Genomic DNA, 6,542 nt, shown 5'->3' with positions numbered 1-6,542 from the left:
GCTGAAATTGCCACTCAATTTATTCATAGAAACTTATTCAATAAGAAAATAAATGTTTTCCAGACAAGTAATAGGACTCTTTGAAAGTCGATTGTATGGAAAGCACCACGGCTTGCAAAGAAAGCACATGATATTTGTTCTCGTTTTGTGTAAATTGTCACAGCATCCTCATTCGCTGTTACATAGGAACAGAAACCTTTCGCTCACGTTCACTTGCAAACCATTTGCTCTTTTCGCACTTAAGAAAGGCAATAGTTTTAAAATTCATCACTTGCTGAAATAAAAACCTTGACCAAAGGCGTTAAAGTAGCGCATTTCTTCTAAAGCCTCGCTTTCATGTTAATGGAAAAAGAAAAAAATAATAATGAACTTGGTAAAGAAAGAAACAATGCTTAATGAAATTTGCCCACAAGAACATATTTAAAATACATGCAGGTGCTGTCAATTGTAGCGTAGAAAATAAATATGACGTTAAACTATGTCAGTTCTGACAAGACCTATCATACCCAATTTGAAGAAGAAGATTTCGAAAGTTTCCACCTTAGATTTTGTTGAAACTTGTCTCGTATTTAAAAGTTATAAACGGTCGTGATGACGCCTAGAATATCATAAATACCAGGTCACAAATAGTCGTTAAATAAAACAGTCATTCTATTTCTGTTTCGACACTCGTGGTCCCCCGTACAGTGCAGCATTTTGTATTACTTTTTCTATTCATGCCCAACAGATTATGCCAAGGTCTTTAGTAGCTGTAGGTTATATCTTCAAACGTAAGTTTGAATGACTTTAGCTTCAGGGACATACTTTAATGTTCTTTTTTTCACAGTAAAAGACATAGCACAGCCCATTCGCAGTACGTACAAACAGCTCTCTTTCGAAATGAATTACATTCTATAGATCAAAGCTTTGGTTTGTTTGCTGTTCTCTCGTCTACCTCTGCTGCTTTCTCTAACCGCCCTAAACGATCTTTGTTTTTGATTCTGCGAAAAACTGTTTGAGCATTTCGGTTTCCAGTTACAGCAAGAGATTTCAAAGCACTAGGAAATGCCTAAAAAGGAGGGAACTACAATCCACAAAATTTGCCAAGTCTTATGGCAACTTTCCACTTAAATACAGAAGTAATGAAACACGTCTGTGCTGACCAGTCATGCACAGCGCCTTCATTTGCAATTCAAGTCGCCTCACAGAATTCAACAGGAAGAGCCATGGCATCTTTTTTTAGCTTTTCTCAGGGACCAAAACTTGTTGTTTTCTCACGAATCGAGCTCCTAACTGGGCAGCACATAAGTGTTTAAAGTACCGCAGTGTCTCGCAAGATTGCAGCTCTCGCACCATCTTTCGAATCATGTTTGGTGTGTAATGGAAACCTTGTGTAGGTTTTCTCGGGGCAAGAACGCAATGATCGCACAATTTATCACTTCCCTTTCCCTTCCCCCACATTTTTGAGAAGGGAAGGGGTGGTGGTTGGGAGGGGCCGGTAGGGGGGGGGGGGTGGGGTTGGGGGCTAGAGGAAGGTATAACAAATATTTCTAGTATGACCAGAAAAACTAGGCTCTTTACTTGGTTGGCGTATGGCTTACTTAAAGCCCCCAATCGTCCGAAGTAATAACATTTGGTACGCTTGCCTCAAAGCACTTCAATAGTACTTAAAGAAGTAAAATAGTGCATAGAGAACGTTGTCTTTGGTCGTTATTGGCCAGTATCCCACATACATCACTTCCTTGAGTTAACAGGAAATATCTCCGAGTAAGAGCCTAATTTTTCCCAGGTTAGCCGAAACGGGTTCTTTTATAAATGGTAGTGACACAAATTACTTTAGGCTATTCAGGTTCTTAATAAGTTCTTATTTTCTAAAGAAAATTTACTTTAATACTTTTAGAACTTTTAGTGATATTCGGTCTATTCCTTGTGTAAAATTTGCATACCACATAAGTGCTTTGGTAAAAAGCACTAGCCATTTAGAATATGACATTATATATACGCACACTTGTGTTTTGTAAAAACTTCCCGAAAAACATTTTTAATCAGTTTAAGAAAATAACAACTTGTTTCCAAATTTGGGCCAAATAGGTTCTTATACAATTGGGGTCTAATTTCCAAATTTTAGCTTAACAGGTTTTTACCTGTTAGGTTCTTACCCGCGGGAATTTACTGTATATATATTTTAAAACCGAAAAACAGGACTTATCAAGTGTCCTCCCAATCCGATTCTTAAAATATACCAAAAACAAGAACCTTGTCATTGCTACTGAGTGTAAAAGTAAAAATTTTGCAGTTTCTCGGAAAAAGAGAAAGCCCAAAATTAATGAAACTATTAGATTCAAACAACGAGAAAGCCATCAGAAGGGTTCTATCACACGCCAAACATGTTGCCAAAGATGATGCGAAAGATGATGCGAGAGCTTTCATTCAATCGCCAGATACTGAATGAGTGATGTACTGGTACTCATTATGCAAGGAAATTGGCTGCCAAAACTGTGGTTCCGGACGGTGTTTAAAGTTCAAACAAAATACACTCAAGTACACAAAATTGTTTCATCAATGTTTGGTAAACAGCTGTGAAAAGCTATTCATGCTTTCTCACTCCTGGGATGCGATTCTACAAGCTTTGATGTTTATAATGGAAAGCAAAATACATGGAAACTCATACGTATTAACACAGGCTTATCAAGAGATCTTGGGATGGTTGAATAAAGCAGCAGGGTAGACCCGAGAACGGACTTTGCTGGAGGGGAGCTTCTGTCTGAATCTCTTCCCAAGCAAAGCAGACTAACTTGTACTATGGATGAGTCATGTTGTGTCAAAAGAAACAGAAAAGCAAGTCTCTTCAACAAACGTCATTCAATCTTTCCACTTAGGTTCTTGATTTAGAAAGACACATTAAAATTATTTTCCTTTAGTCAGGTAGCCCTTATTTTGTTTTACAAGCTAAGAGTCTGTTTTGGGCAATCCAATAAAGGGCCGAAAGCCACAACTGACAGTCACTTTCTGCAAAATTATTTTTTAAGACTTATTCTGAAATATCTTGTCAACTTTTGCATTGTTTTTTTTTTTTGTTCTTGATGTTTTTCGTTGGTTTTTGACGACGGGTGACAGCATTATATCATTTTTTACATATCCTCAACACTCGGCATCATAAATGTCACTACTTCCGACACGAAGTCAAAAATAGTGTAACATTCATCCCAGAATGATAATGGCTGGCTACAATCTACTCGCTGTATTGGTGCCTACTGTATTGGTGCCTAAAAAGTAGTCAGAAGAATTATGTCAAAAAGCTGAAACTGAGACTTAACCTATAGCTACACGTCACTAAACACGGTCCCAGGCAAACGCTCCGCACATCAAAACATTCACGGGGAAAAATTGCTATCATGAACATTATTGTATCATAAAGAAGACCTTCTTCTCAAAGTTTCGGAAAAATTTCAAGGCTACGTCGCTTAATATACATCTTTCAGTTTTAAACGTACGAAGGCTAAGGAAATAAAGCAGGCAAGTTTCGTAATGAACGTAACAGTCTTGAATATCATTTTTTTGTTGTTTCTTGAAAGCCTTCTTCAAGGAAATGTATGTTTGTGCATGGAAGTTTACAAGCAGCACATCGCAAATTTGTTGCCAAGCCCGTGTAATCTCGGGCACCACTGTTGAGACACTTGGCCAAATGTCGACTTAATAGTGTACAACAGTTTTTTTTTTTACCCTCCGGATCCGCCACCCTCCCTCATTTGGTCATTGCTTCGTGTTGGTTAATGTTGTCGTGTTGTGAAAACAACACGAAATGAATAACAAACCAAAAACGACTAATACATATCAAACGCGCTCTTGAGTAGAGACATTTGAAAGAACAAAATGTGACTACTTGTTACTTGGAATTTGTAACATTCTTGATGTCATCAACGAATGAAACGGAGAACAAGTTATAATAAAATCTAAAAACATTTTTAAGCACCATTTGCGATCTCTAACTTTATTTTTTACTGTAGCTGATCGACAACACCTGTTTTGGGTATTTTCTGTTAGGGAAAATTTTATCAAATACTGTTTTTCCTAACCAAGTTTATTGTCACTGTTCGTTTTCCTTTTAACACCAAAGCGAGGCTTCAGTTAAAAGGCGCCACTTTAACGGCTTTTACCAAATTTTTAACGTCAGCAAGTGATGAATTTTAAAAATATTGCCTTTCTTTAGTGCGGAAAGAGCAAATTGAAAGAGCAAATGGTTTGCAGGTGAACGCAGACTCGTACCCAGTCGCTTCTCTTGCTTTTTGAGCGGCGCGCAAGGCATCAAGGGAAGGACGAACTTATTTTGCGAAGCGACTGGCAGAAAACCAAGATTTTCTTGCACAAATTCGACATTTCTTGCAAGCATCAATATACAGCCGATTTATGGAACTTTTTAGACTTCTTTCTTCTTGAGTAGTATATTCAAGACTAAATATCAAGTTTGGACGTTATACAGCTCGTATTTGTTGAATTAATACAACATTTTCTAAGTCTGCCATTCAAAATGGCGGATGCAGTTGACGTCGAGAGTTTGGATATATCTTTCCACAAGCTGAATTTAGAGGGTAAGTAGGAATGTGTTTACATATATTTTGAAATAGGTTATGTTTTCAGTACGATCATTGTGTAATTTTCAGCCTATATTGATATTTTCAGACGATGATAGACCTGACGAATCGAACACTCAGAATCAAGTAGAAGAACTCTCTTACAACATATCTCAACATATACAACTCACAATACGAAGGCTTCAAGTACACCAAGCCTACTACCTACTAATTTGTAATTGTACATTATTTTGTTTGTGACCAGTAAAGACTGTCTCATAACAATTATTTTGTGCTCTTTATGACTAGTCATAGCTATTATTGGAACTAAAACTTTCTCTGCATCAGGAGTACAGTAGAACCCCGGTAACTCGAACAATGAAGGGAAACGAAAACCCGTTCGAGTTAGCGGGGTTTCGAGTTATCGGGGAAGATTGAATATTTAATTTGCCAAGTTAATAATTGATAGCTTACTGATTTTTCAGCACCTCAGTATATACAGTGCAAATTAAACTTATCTCGTCAGAAACTCTAAAACGATCATAAATTCTTAGGATAAGAGTGGGAAAAGGCTGTCAAATAGGTGATCTGTTTTGTTGCTCTAATTAATGGGCAACCGTGGCGAGTTGCAAGAACCGGAATTCGAGTTATCGGGGTAAATTTGACCCAAATTTTGATCAAGGAAAGCAAAATTTAGTTTGAGTTAGCGGGGTTTTCGAGTTATCCGAGTTCGAGTTAAAAATGACTTAAAAGTGAGTTCAAATCCAAGGGAAATGGAAGTATGTTCGAGTTAGCGGGGTTGTTCGAGTTATCCGAGTTCGAGTTACCGGGGTTCTACTGTATTTTCAATAATCTCAAAAATGACTTGTCAATGCATTAAGCTGCATTAAGCCTGGTTGTCATATGGTTTTATTAGTTGTATAAGTCTTGTGAAAATTCTAAATTCTTCCTGTATGTCATATAGATACCTTTTGAAAGTCTTTTTATTGTTCATTCCATTCTCCCAAATTCTGTGAAAATTCTGCACAACAAGTCTTATCTAGAACTTAGAAAATTTTGTTGGTTTTCTTTTCTATGCAATTTTTGTTAGATAGTAGTGGTATTTAGACAAAGGGAATGCACTACTACAGTTTTGTAACAATCTGTTTTTTTTTTTCTTTTCATATGGACAGTCATCACAGACAAAAATTTTTTGGATACTTTTGATATGACAAAGTGATACCACTTTTAATTAGTAGTGAATTTGCATATTATAGTAGAGGCTCTCAGCATCTCCAGTGTTGTATGGCTTAAACAATAAAGTCAAATTGCATAAGAGAATCATGTCAATCTCATACCCGTTGTCAAGTTTTCTAGTGTTATGGCTGAGTACAAACAATATACCTGAGAAATAGTTAGTCTTAATTACTACTACACAGTAGGCAATAGGAAACAAAGAATCAGCAAACTTTAGCACTTTCTTGTTAGCTTTTCATTTCACAGGTGTATTGTTTGCTCTCTATTATACAGGTATATATTAGTATTTTCTTTCTTGTTTATTATAAACTTAAAACAACTGTGCCTATTCCATTCTTGACTTGGTATGCTTTTTCAGTTAAAAATGGTGCAGATGTGTTCTCCTTCGGATCTCTCAAGTTCCCTTGCATAAATCCACCGACAATCAGTAATTGAAAAAGTCATATGGCTAATGCTCTTCAGATTTTAACTTGGCCTTTCCCAGCCCATATCACGTTGGAAGTTTTTGTTAAGTACATCTTGCTTGCACACTTAGCTCAGTATAATCTTTAGCTACCAATAGATTTGGATTCTGGCAATCATCACACAAATTGCCACATGGTTGTGATGTGTCACTGTCCCCATCATAGTATGACAGATCTACAGCAATGGCTCAGCATGCAGTATTTCACAATACTATCTAACAACTGCTTCTGAAGACATTTTTGGTCCAAGTCTGTTGTTCTGCTTATGGAGTTTAGAATACTTGATCTGTCC

At 36.9% G+C, this 6,542-nt stretch overlaps 1 long non-coding RNA gene across 1 annotated transcript; it reads left to right on the top strand.

Annotated features, from left to right (window-relative positions):
- Positions 1-4,244: 4,244 nt before the first annotated feature.
- On the top strand, positions 4,245-4,881 carry LOC144628541 (uncharacterized). The gene is made up of 2 exons (XR_013566264.1): positions 4,245-4,568; positions 4,660-4,881. It is a non-coding gene; the product is annotated as an uncharacterized LOC144628541 (long non-coding RNA).
- The last annotated feature ends 1,661 nt before the right edge of the window (positions 4,882-6,542 follow it).

This window comes from Oculina patagonica, chromosome 1 (assembly GCF_052425735.1).
Source record: "Oculina patagonica isolate OP01 chromosome 1, crgOcupat, whole genome shotgun sequence".
In the NCBI taxonomy this organism is placed as follows: Eukaryota; Metazoa; Cnidaria; class Anthozoa; order Scleractinia; family Oculinidae; genus Oculina; species Oculina patagonica.
This window is presented reverse-complemented; position numbering and strand designations above follow the sequence as displayed.